Source organism: Chlorocebus sabaeus, chromosome 1, assembly GCF_047675955.1.
Source record: "Chlorocebus sabaeus isolate Y175 chromosome 1, mChlSab1.0.hap1, whole genome shotgun sequence".
In the NCBI taxonomy this organism is placed as follows: Eukaryota; Metazoa; Chordata; class Mammalia; order Primates; family Cercopithecidae; genus Chlorocebus; species Chlorocebus sabaeus.
In genome coordinates, this window is record NC_132904.1 from 37,707,194 (window position 1) to 37,720,340 (window position 13,147).

At 41.2% G+C, this 13,147-nt stretch overlaps 1 long non-coding RNA gene across 1 annotated transcript in view; it reads left to right on the plus strand.

Moving 5' to 3' along the window:
• The window catches only part of LOC140712044 (uncharacterized), a 67,363-nt gene extending 57,735 nt beyond the window's left edge, over positions 1 to 9,628 (plus strand). The window contains exon 3 of the long non-coding RNA XR_012093490.1: positions 9,526 to 9,628. This is a non-coding gene — a long non-coding RNA (uncharacterized lncRNA). The remainder of the gene's footprint in view (positions 1 to 9,525) is intronic.
• The last annotated feature ends 3,519 nt before the right edge of the window (positions 9,629 to 13,147 follow it).

Below are 13,147 nucleotides of genomic sequence, written 5' to 3' on the forward strand. Positions count from 1 at the left end.
CCCATGTCATGTTTTCTGATTCTCTCTTGAGGGACATAAAGATTTTCTTTAAGTGGGCTGTTTGCTCTTCGTGTGGCTGAAAGAAGACATGTCTAATAAAGAAAGCACATAAACGGAGAGAGATGACACAAATGAATAATGGAAAACAGAAGGAAAAATGAACAACGCTGGGGAAAACAGAGTCAGTGGCACTGAATGATATGTGAGAGCACACACAGAAGGGACTCAAAAATGTTTAAGAGTGAAAGTAAAGGAAATATCAAACAAAGGAAAAAACTGCATCAGTGCTAAGAATTGTCACGGGCCTATTTTCTACAAAATACTAAAAATAGGAATCAAGGATGTCCTTAAATCATAAAAATTGTGTACAAAAATTAAATGTAAGTGAGAGAAGAGAGTCCATAGTGCTTATCGGACCTGCCAAGGGGTATGTGGCTAAAGCAGCTTTAAGATCCAGTGATAAGGTCAGGTGTGCTGGCTCACACCTGTAATCCCAGCACTTTGGAAGGCCGGGGCAGGTGGATCACCTGAGGTCAGGAGTTTGAGACTAGCCTGGCCAACATAGTGAACCCTTGTCTCTACTAAAAATACAAAAAATTAGCCAGGCATGGTGGCACGTGCCTGTAATCCCAGCTATTCAGGAGGCTGAGGCAGGAGAATCACTTTAACCCAGGAGGCAGAGGTTGCAGTGAGCCAAGATAACACCATTGCGCTCCAGCCTGGGAAACAAGAGTGAAACTCTGTTTAAAAAAAAAAAAAAAATCCAGTGATAAAATGTCAGAAGCTCACATGGAGAAGGACTTGCTCGAAGTTGCATATAGGAGCAGGAGAGCTCTGGAAATCTGACGTCACTGATTCAGGGCCTTGAACTATGTATGTCCCAGCTGATATTCAGCTTGTTTAGGCCCCATTCTGCTTCCTGGTCCTGGTCCTGTGAGGCACCGTGGTGTTCCTCCCTTGCAAGTTTGTGCATCTGCTTTTATCTCATTGTCCAATTAACATTATTCCATTCTCCTGTTGTTCTTACTAATACATATGCTATGTCCATACCTTTACCAATTGCTATTGTTTATTCTACAGCTGAGCTCTTTCTTAGCATAGTGTATACACTCTACACACACACACAGACACACACAGTTTTGTTTCTTCGGTCGTTAGAAATCACAGTTTTCTTCTATGTACGAAGAGATACACTGGGTAAGAAATCTCCATGAATGGAGAGGGCATGGCAAAATCTAGAGGTTAAGAATGCTGCAGTTCTCAGCAAGCAATGAAAGGACAGGATTCAGTGGGTTCAGGAGGGAAATTTTCCTCAGCCATGCTACGTGAGGGAGCTCTAGTTTTCTATTTTCATAAAGTTTGTGAAAAGAAACAGTGTGTATTTAATAAAGGCTGTGGGTTAATTTCCAGGGCAAACCACTAGATGGAGACCCTGCCTAAAGAACACACTTGAAGGCTGAGTCACTCCAATCTGCAAGTTTCCCCTTCCAGATAAAAACGTGAACTGGGGGACCGGGCGCGGTGGCTCACGCCTGTAATCCCAGCACTTTGGGAGGCTAAGGTGGGTGGATCACGAGGTCAGGAGATTGAAACCATCCTGGCTAACATGGTGCAACCCTGTCTCTACTAAAAATACAAAACAAACAAAAAAAACACACAAAAACCAACCAAACAAAAAAACATGAATTGGGGGCAACAGGTGAAATCCTAATTTATCCAAAGGGCTCTGTAATCTTGTCTTAGTGTGGAACATGCCTCCTTTCTAACCGCTTTATCAATTCTCTTACTCACGAATTGCCCCAAAATTGGGTCGTGCAATGCCCCATGGTTCAGTACACTTATACAACTAACTATAGGAATGTTTTTTATTCTTTAAAGACTTTTCCCCTCTGAATGCCAGAATGGCCAACTTTGTATTTATTCTCCATTGCATGAGCTTTAAGGGCTACCTGACCTGTGAAGAGTTTGTGTTTCCTGAAAGGAAACCTTGACAACACAGGTAATCTCCCCAGTATGTGATTTAGAGTCTACATAGTAAATAAATGGAGACAAATCTGAAGGTAACTAACCTCTCTTTCTGGGGGTGGAGTTAAGTTTTTCTGACTGATACAGATTACTCCATAGCTAAGGCACTTGGGACAGGCCTAATTTTTATTGTGTGGATTATTAGAAGCAAGTGTACATTTACTCTGCCAATAAAACTCCATTAATTTAAACATATAGCTGCTCCTCATGAGCTATAAACTCACAAATATTTAACATTTTCATCAAATAAATCTTCACACTTGAGATATGCAAATCAGCCAACAATTCACAAAGTTTATCTGCGTTTCTTTTTTGTACAAGAAAGCAAGAACTTTCGGCCGGGCACAGTGGCTCACGCCTGTAATCCCATCACTTTGGGAGGCCGAGGCGGGTGGATCACCTGAGGTCAGGAGTTCGAGACCAGCCTGGCCAACATGGTGAAACCTCGTTTCTACTAAAAATACAAAAAATTAGCCTGGCATGATGGTGTGTGCCTGTAATCTCAGCCACTTGGTAGGCTGAGGCAAGAGAATCGCTTGAACCTGGGAGGCGGAGGTTGCAGTGAGCCAAGATCGTGCCATTGCACTCTAGCCTGGGCAAGAGAGCAACACTCCGTCTCAAAAAAAAAAAAAAAAAAAAGGAAAGAAAGAAAACGAACTTTGCATTTGACAAAGAATGACCTGTTTTCTAGCTTAGCCGGTTGAAGAATTGGGCTACACTAATGTTAGCTTTGGGGAAGTTTAATACTGAGTAGCCTGAGTCCATCCTTGCTAGGATGGCCAAAGTAAAGGTGGCAGAAAGAACACTGGAGGCTCTCTAGTGTTCTCCACATTCTGTTAGGGCCCCTGCCACTGTTCAGCTTCCCTTCATCTCTGCACCCCTTGCAGTCAGGAGCAGGGGATGTGTTTGTCAGTTTGCCTGCTTGCGTATATCCCTGGTCAAAAGTCTGGGAAGGGGGTCATGTTATCCTACCCTCCCAGCTAACTGGACCAGAGGTGATTCTGTCAGGTTTGACCAGGATAATACTACTTTAAGTATTGTAAACATAGACTATTTAATGCAGAGAATTAAAACATGAGCGATGAAAGAGCTGAGAAATCTAAGAGGGCAGTCAAGAAACTCAGAGATTAGCAATAGTGAGAAGTCAATAAGACTCCTAGGCTGGAAGGGACAAAAAGAGTATATGGTGTTTCCTGAGCCCAGGGGCTAGGATCACCAGTCAGAAACCGGAACCACAGGAGGCCTGATAGCAGCAACTGAAGCCATGGGAAAGATACACTCTCTACCTGAGATGTCACTGACTCAGAGGCGGAAGGGGAGTACCCCTTCTGGCTCTCCAATCCACCAATGGTGCCCAGATACTAATTACTAAATAGGACTATATCTCCAAATAAGAGATAAAAGCACAAAAGGATATCTTGATTTAGGAAAGATTCTTTTGATGAAGTGCCTAATTTTAATTAGGAATGCTTATATCTGTTACGAAATGGAATGAAAACAGAAATGCCTATAATTTAGTAACATCTAAATCTGGTGACACATTCCAAAGAATCACTAAGACAACTTTTTTGATAACTGTTGCTTTGTAATATAATATTACTAAAAAAAATTTTAAAGAGAAAAAAATAGAGTTATTTTGGGTATCTTTGGGTTAAATTTTTATACATTTAATCCCCCCAAATTAAAAAAATGCTAATGTCTTTCATTCCGTATAAACTGCCCTGAATTTTCCAGTAACCTCAGCACCTGCAAAAAGTATTTTCTAATTAAATATATAATGGTCTACTGAGAAAAGTCAATTAAACTGAGAAAAGTCATTAATTTTATATTTATTAAGCATAAAATAAAACTTTGAAGTTTGCAGATAATTTTATGAAAAAATTTAAAAACAAGATTATGTAAAGAAAGTCTTCAGAAGCATAACAGTGATTCAGTTTTAGACTCAGATATGTGTTTTAAAATACTCTGCTCAGCTATTTTTTTAATGTTCACATTATTAGTTTAAATAAGCTTTAAAGATTATTTAATGTATATGGACCTATGCTGTTTTAACTTTTAAAAATGGATATTTAAAAATAGTTTTAGTTGAGCACAGTGGCTCATGCCTGTAATTCCGGCACTTTGGGAGGCCGAGGCAAGAGCATTTCATGAGCTCAGGAGTTCGAGACTAGCTGGGGCAACATAGCAAGACCTCATCTCTAAAAAAAATAGAAAAATTAGCTGGGTATGAGGGTGCACACCTGTAGTCCCAACTACTCTGGAGGTTGAGCTGGGAGGATCACTTGAGTCCAGGTGTTCGAAGTTACAGTGAGCTATGATTGTGTTACTGCACTCTAGCCTGGGAGATGGAATGAGAGACTCAATCTCTAAATATTAATGAGTAAATAAATGAAATAAAAATAATTAAAAACTATTTTACTTTTTAAATTGATCCGTTTTCTAGGTCAATACAGTGAAGTTTTTATTGTCTTGGAATAAAAGCACAATTTGTTGGTTAGCAAATACATTTAACATTATTAAGAAATAGTAAGAAGTGGATCATATTAAGACCAAGAAGCCTTCCATATTAGGTTTAGAAGAGCTCTTTACTGACTTTGAGCTCCCCGGGGATACCCACGGTTGAAGTGCTTAAGCTTTTATCTCGTACTCCCCTTTATTCTAACCCCTACTAACATCTTAGTTTACCGCGGGGAGACTTAAGCCTCTGGTGCTCAGAGAGACTCCGAATTGTACTTGCTGTAGTTTCCCATTCCACAGACTACTAGTAATACTTACTAATGTCTATGAATTACCAAGAGAACAAATTGGTAGGTTTCTGAAGAAGAAAACATTCTACTTCTCTTGCTTGGATTATGAGCTATTTCTGCAGATTATCTCTTTGTGCTTTTCAGTTATGTAATTTAAATAACCAGAAAAGATATAATAAAAATTAACTAGTTAGAAAAATTTAAAAATGCTAAAGCAACTGAAATTAGAATAAAAACAGGATAAAACAAGTAAAATGGAAACTTGATAAAGCCCTAAGAAGAATGGAAGTAAGAAAGTAGTATCAATAATCATAAAGAGGCAAAATAAACTAAGAACAATGAAAATAGAGTAAAAGGCCAGGCGTGATGGCTCACACCTGTAATCCCAGCACTTTGGAAGGCTGAGGTGTTAAGATTGCTTAAGGCCAGGAGTTCAAGACCAGCCTGGGCAATGAGGCAAAATCCCATCTCTGCAAAAAATTTTAAAAAATTAGCTCTGTGTGGAGGCATGCACCTGTAGTCCCAGCTACTTGGAAGGCTGAGGTGGGAAGATCACTTGAGCCCAGGAGGTTGAGAATTCATGCCATTGCACTCCAGCCTGGGTGCCAGAGCAAGACCCTGTCTCAAAAAAAAAAAAAAAGAAAAAAAAGAAAATACAATAGAAAAGTTATTACAAAAAGAATAGAATAAATGCAGCTAAAATGATACAAACATGGGCACAGGTTTAGGTTTATAAAAATCAAATCAATTAAAGAGAATGTGTACTCAGCAATATTAGGAATTCTATATTTTAGCCCATCACATGAAAACAATTTTGGCCTAACTGGCTAAACCAGACCTGTACATTCTGGAGGCCTTGCAGGACTCTGTGGAACGAACTCTAGGGCAGAGGACCCTTGGTGCTCTGAGGTAAAAGCTGGAAAGCAGCTTAAACCCATTAAGAGAACCCTTTTTTAGGTCACAGGTCGTGGTGCAATAGATGATTCCTTAGAATAATTATCTAGTTCTATAGCTCTGTGAACTAAGGCCTACATTGATGAAAAAGGTGCAATTTCAGTGATGGGAGTAGAGAGAGGTAGAGCCACAGGGAACTGTTCTTGGCAGCACATTCTGATTGGGAGGCCTATACATTTAAAGTTTTATCCGCACCTTCTTGAGTAATTCTTTTTTTTTTTTGTACTCAAAGTTTGGAATTGACACAGGTGTGTTTGATGTGTCCTAGGTGGGCATTGACCTCTCTGGGAACTTACTCCCTAGGCTGTCTGGGTGTATCCAGTTGCACAGTAGAGACGTATCTGAGAACAATGATTTCTTACAAAGACACAAACAGCTCTGCTGGCCTGGGGTGAATCAAGATTGAGGCATAGGTGGAAAGTAGGGGAGGGTAGTCTTCTAGAGCCTTGCCTGGATTTGATGCGGCAGCTGGAGAAGGCCCATGAAGGGGGAAAAGGAACAGAGTGGGCAACAATCCTGGGCTGCCCCAGCTTCACTCAGCCTCCCAGATGGTGCCTGGGGATCTCTGCAAGGCTGCCTCTGGGAAGAGAGCTGCAAACACAGACGTGGTGCAGGTAGGTCAAGGCATCTACCGTAAGACTCAGAAGGCTTGCAGGCCTCTTCAGTTGTCGACAGTTCTGGAGCGAGGGACTGTGTTAGTTTCCTATTAGCTGCAGTCACCACTTATCGCAGATCTATTATCCTGCAGTTCTGGAGGTCAGATATGTGAACTGAGTCTTACAAGGGCTAAAATCAAGATATCAGCAGGGTGCATTCCTTTTGGAGATTCTAGGGGAGAATATATTTCTTGCCTTTTTTAGCTTCTAGAGACCACTTACATTCCTTGACTCATGACTTCCTTCTCCACCTTCAAGGCCAGCCATATAGCATCTTCAAATCTCCCCCTTGGCCCCATCCCCTCTTACCTTTGCTTCTCTTTGACTCTCCTGTATCACTCTTATGAGGACCTTCGTGATGATATTGGGCCCATTTGGATCATACGGGATAGTGTCGCTATGTCAAACTCCTTAACTTGATTGTAGCTGCAAAGTCCTTTCGGCCATGTAAGACAATACATTCACAGATTCAGGGGATGAGGATGTGGATATCCTTGAGGGGCATTACTCAGCTTACCACAGAGCTGTTCATTCCCTGTCATTTCAGCACATGTGTCCTTGTAGGAGAGCCCACACTGAAGATGTTCTTCAGCTCCTGGTGGGAGCTGGAGTCAGGCACTGGCTTGTGGTTTCATTAAAAATAGTGAGTGATTGAGCCAGCTGCTTTAGGACTAACCTGTGACTCCACTTCCTCTTGGAAGTTTCAGCAGCTTAAGCCTCTAACTGCTTAGGCAGGAGGGAGCTGATGGTTGGCAAAAAATGTTACAGTACTAGACATGTTCATTGAGCAAATTTATACTCAGTACTTGGTGGGTAGTGAATACTGTGCAGGGCAGTAGAGACTCATTGGTGAATAAGATTGATTGCTCTCAGATATTAATTTTATTTATGTGCTACCTCCCCTTTTGTGGTAGAATCTAAGCTGCATTAGAGAATATATTTTGTCTTAATCACTACTAAGTCCTGATGGTCAACTTTTCAGGGATTTTGATGGTAAATTCTCGATAGTTTTTTGCTGGTTTAGTAAAAGATATGATCTTTGACCTCAGTGAGCTTGTAATTTAATATGTTGGACTAGAAGTTGGCTAATTACAGCCCTTGGGCCAAATCTGCCTCACTGCTTGTTTTTGCAAATAAAGTTTTATTGCAACACTGATGTGCCCATTCATTTACATATTGTCTTTGGCTGTTTTGTCATATAACAGTAGAGTTGAGTGGCTGTGCCAGACCATATTGGTCACAATTTGGGGTTAAATATTTACTGTCTGGCCCTTTACAGAAAAAGTTTACCATCGTCTGGGCTGACAAATGGTAGCCAAAAATGGTAACAAAAAATGGTAGCTATATTGAGCATAATAAGATCCATGATAGGATGCCTTAGGAGCTCATGAGACAGACAACACTTTCATTATTCTTGGAGCTTCCCATGCTCCAAAGTTCACACATTTAGAGAGACCCTTTAGCGCATCAATCATCTGACCACAGTGGTTGTCATGGAGAGCCCATTGTTCCAGCCTTCATATCCTTTTGGTTCCTGAAAGTTTGTGGCTTTGTAGTCACCTATGAGACTCTTTGTTGAAGTGGGAATTCTAGTGTCTAGGATCTAGATTCTCTGGGTGGATGATTCCGCCTTTTATTCTGAGGTCTCTCCACCTTTCTACTGCACTGTTGAGGTGTAGCATTTAGATTCCTATTGTGCATACATTTTTCTATTTCACCCCCAATGTCCTACAATTATTTTCTATGACTTCATCCATTCTGTCTCCTCTTCTTCCAGGTACTGTCTAAGTACTGTCTAAGTCTAATCTAAGTATTGTCTAATCTAAGTACTGTCTAAGTCTTCAAAAGATGTATACATTTATGAAAGACTTCAGTTTCCGGCCGGGCGCGGTGGCTCAAGCCTGTAATCCCAGCACTTTGGGAGGCCGAGACGGGCGGATCAGGAGGTGAGGAGATCGAGACCATCCTGGCTAACACGGTGAAACCCCGTCTCTACTAAAAAATACAAAAAACTAGCCGGGCGAGGTGGCGGGCGCCTGTAGTCCCAGCTACTCGGGAGGCTGAGGCAGGAGAATGGCGTAAACCTGGGAGGCGGGGCTTGCAGTGAGCTGAGGTCCGGCCACTGCATTCCAGCCTGGGCGACAGAGCGAGACTCCGTCTCAAGAAAACAAAAAACAAAAAACAAAAAAAAAAACCCAAAAAACAAAAACCTCAGTTTCTAATTTTCTTCCATCAGAATCTCTAGGGCAAAGAATTGCAAAGCTTGATTACCAGTTTGGAAGCAGCATTAGGTAATAAAGGAGGTAACAAACAAAAATGGTATTTTAGGAAATTATCTCTCCCGCTTTGCATTGAATTATATCCTGAAAACAATACATTTTAAATAAGAGAGTGGTTTTAAGGAAGAGAGTGGCAAGATCAACTCCCAGGATAATATTTAATATTTAGCAGGTGGTACATGTACTAACCACACAGACTTAAACAACTGTCTGGCAATATGGGTACTTACTGGCTAAGGATCAGCAGGATTTGTGTTTTGGAAGTTGATCTGGCTGTCAAGGGCAGAATGGATGGAAGTCATTCCCACAAGATTAGAGGGAAGTTAGGGAGGAGCGTATTATATTAGTCTAGGGAAGAGATAATAGGATCTCTACTTGGAAAATGACAGTGGGAATGGAGTAGTGTATACAGAATCTAGTACCATTGTCTATATGGAACCAAAGGGATTTGGCGAGTGGATATCTAGAGTGAGGAAGTGGAAGAAGTGTGGATTGCTCATAGGTTACTGACTTCAGCAACGGGATGGATAGTGGAACTCTTAGGAGACAGGATGAAGAAGTAAGTGTGGAGTATGTTAGGAAGATGTAAAATTAACTCTGGTTGGGGGATTGGACCTTCTGCTCTACCTCTGGAATCTTCCCTTTAATTGCTTAGTGATGTGGTTTGGACATCTGTCCCCACTCAAATCTCCTGTTCAATTGTAATCCCCAATGTTGGAGGTGGGGCCTGGTGGGAGGTGATTTGATTATGGGGGCAGATTTCTTCCTTGGTACTGTTGTCACAATAGTGAGTGAGTTCTTGTGAGACATGGTTGTTTAAAAGTGCGTGACAACGCCTCCTTTTTTCTCTTCCTCCTGCTCCAGCCATGTGAAGTGCTCACTCCCCCTTTGCCTTCTGCCATGATTTTAAGTTTCCCGAGGCCTCCCCAGAAGCTGAGCAGATGCTTCCCGTACAGCGTGCAGAACCGTAAGCCAACTAAACCTCTTTTCTTTATAAATTACCCAGTCTCTGATATTTCCTTATAGCAGTGTAGGAATTGACTAACACAGAAAATTGGTACTAAGGAGTGGGGCATTTCTATAAAGATACCTGAAAATGTGCAAGCAGCTTTGGAACTGGGTAATAGGCAGAAGTTGGAACAGTTTGGAGGGCTCAGACGAAGACAGGAAGATGAGGGAAAGTGTGGAACTACCTAGAGACTTGTTGAATGGTTGTGACCAAAATGCTGATAGTGATGTGAACAATGAAATCCATCTAGGCTGAGGAGATCTCAGATGGATATGAGGAACTTACTGAGAATGAGAGTAGAGGTCACTTATGCTATACTTTAGCAAAGAGCCTGGCTGTATTGTGCCCTTGCTCTAGGGATCTGTGGAGCTTTGAACTTGAGAGAGATGATTTAGGGTACCTGGTGGAAGAAATTTTTAAAGAGCAAAGGTGTTTAAAATGTGGATTGGCTGCTTCTAGCAACCTATCCTCATATGCATAAGCAAAGATATGGCCTGAAACTGGAACTGTATTTAAAAGGGAAGCAGAGCATAAAAATTTGAAAAATTTGCAGCCTGGCCATGTGGTAGAAAAGAAGAGCCCATTTTTAGGGGATGAACTCAAATAGGCTGCAGAAACTTGCCTAAGAGGAGCCAGATGCTAACAGCCAAGACAACTGGGAAAAAGCCTTGAAGGCATTTCAGAGACCATCTTGGCAGCCCCTTCCATCACAGGCCCAGAGACCTCTGAGGAAGAGGCCGGGCCCAAGACTTACTGTAATGCACAGCCTCAGAACCCTGCTTCCTGTGTCGCAGAAGCTCTAGCTTCAGCCATGGCTAAAAGGGACCCAGGTAAAACTTGGGTTGCTGCTCTGGAGGGTGCAAGCTATAAGCCTTGACTATTTCCACATGATGTTAAGCCTGTGGGTGCACAGAATGCAAGAGTTGAGGCTTGGGAGCCTCTACCTAGATTTCAGAGAATGTATGGAAATGCATGGATGTCCAGGCAGAAGCCTGAATAAGAGGTAGAACCCTCATGCAGAACCTCTACTAGGGTACTGCAGAGGGGAAATGTGGGGTTGAAGCCCCCACACAGAGTTCCCACTGAGGCACTGCCTAGTGGATCTGTGAGAAGAGGGTCATCGTCCTCCAGACCCCAGAATGATAAAGCGTGGTAGAACCACCAGTAGCTTATACCCTCAGTCTGAAAAAGCCATAACCACTCAATGCTAGGCCTTGAGAGCTGTTGCAGGGACTGTATCCTGCAAAGCCACAGGGCAGGACTGCCCAAGGCCTTGGAAGCCCACCCCTCACAACAGTGTGCCCGGGATGAGACATGGAGTCAAAATAAATTCTTTTGGCGCTTTAAGATTTAGTGACTGCCCTGCTTGGTTTCAGGCAAGCATGGGGCCAGGAGCCCTCCTTTTTAAAAAAAAATTTTTTTGGCTGATCTCTCCCTTTTGGAATGAGAATAGTTACCCAATGCTGATACCCTCATTGTACCTTGGGAGTAATTAACTTGGTTTTGATTTTACAGGCTCATAAGTGGAAGTGACTTGCCTTGTGTCAGATGAGACTTTGAACTTTGGACTTTTGATTTAATGCTGAAATAAGTTAAGAATGTGGGTGACTGCTGAGAAGGGATTTTGAAAAGTGAGAAGGACATGAGTTTAGGGAGGGGCCAGGGGCAGAATGATATGGTTTGGATATATGTCCCTGCCCAAATCTCATGTTCAATTGTAATCTCCAGTGTTGGAGGTGGGGCCTGGTGGGAGGTGATTGGATCATGGAGGCAGAGTTCTCCCAGGGTACTGTTGTCATGAGAGTGAGTGAGTTCTCATGAGATATGATGGTTTAAAAGTGTGTAGCACATCCCCTCTTGCTTTCTTTCTCCTGCTCTGGCCATGTGAAGTGCTTGCTCCCTCTTGGACTTCTACCATGATTTTAAGTTTCCTGAGCCTTTCCCAGAAGCCAAGTAGGTGCCAGCATCATGTTTTCTGTACAGCCTGTAGAAGCCATGAGCCAATGAAACCTATTTTCTTTATAAATTATCCAGTCTCAGGTATTTCTTTATAGCAGTGCAAGAACTGACTAATATACTTAGTAAATGCCTTAGGTATCCCAGGAAAGAGAAGTCCCTTTATACAGAAATGGCCTGTTTTATTCAAGCCAAGCTCAGGAATCTTGGAGGGTTGCATATTGTGGTGAGGACATAACTGTTTTCTAAGTCACTTTCTCCTAGCCTGCCAGAATTTCTGTATGTGGAGTCTATTTTATTAAATTTGGAACCTTCTGGTATAATCTATTTCTCCTCTATTTTAGGTCCAGATTTTCTATGTAGCATTTAAGATCACATAAAATCACAATAAAACCTTTCCATTCTGATTCTATTGAGTGACTTTTTAAAAATTTTTGTCCCTTCAAAATAAATCATATAAACCACATAAAACACAACACATGCTGGTTCCATTTACTATGATTCTACAGAGAGAGATTTTCTGACAGGACAATACAGATAAGAAGTACAGGACAAAATTATAAAAAGAGAGCTTGTTCTTCTTCTTCTCCCCTCTTCCTTCCACTTTCTGTCATCTTTTTCCTTTTCTTCCTCATCCTTCTCTTCCTTCTTCCCATATTAGTAAGAACTGATTATCATACAGTAGCCTAAACACATTTCTCTGCCTATTATTCCCAAAATAGAAAATAGAAGAGAGGTTAAGTAATACATTTATTTTTAAAAAAATGAAATTATGAAAACTGTTCAAAACTTTTCCAATAAAATTTTGATTCTGATTCAGTCCAAATTCTTTTTTATTTAAGTGGTTGGCTCAAACTTAGGAGCTCTTCAGGGAGTAGAATGAAACATTTAAAACAAAATCCTTCTGTTAATTTTAACAATACTAGAGCTTGCTGTTTTTGTCTTTCCATTAGATCTAAAGCCAATGTCGTTTTAGTAAGTGTGCTTTTAGAGACAGTTTTATTACTATTTTTTAATCAAGAAGCTTTATCTTTATAGAAGTTTTAGTTTTAGCAAAATTGAGCCGAAAGTGCAGAGAGTTCCCGTAAAGCCCATGTCCCCACACACATACAATCTACTCTGCTATCCACATCCCACACCACAATGGTACATTTGTTATAATCAATGAACCTGTATTGCCACATCATCACCTAAAGTTTACATTAGGGTTCTCCCTTGGTATAGTACATTCTATAGGTTTTGACAATGTCTACTGGCATGTATCTACTACTATAGTATCATACAGTTCCCGAAATATCCTCTGTGTTCCACCAATTTTTCCTTCATCCCTACAAAACCTGGCAACTACTGATCTTTCTTTTCTTTTCTTTTTTTTTTTTTTTTTTTTTTTACTGTTTCTATAGTTATCCCTTTTCCAGAATGTCATATAGTTGGAATTATATGGTAGGGAGCTTTTGAAGGTTGGCTTCTTTCACTTAGTAATACGTATTTAAGTTTCTTTCATGTCTTTTCCTGGTTTGA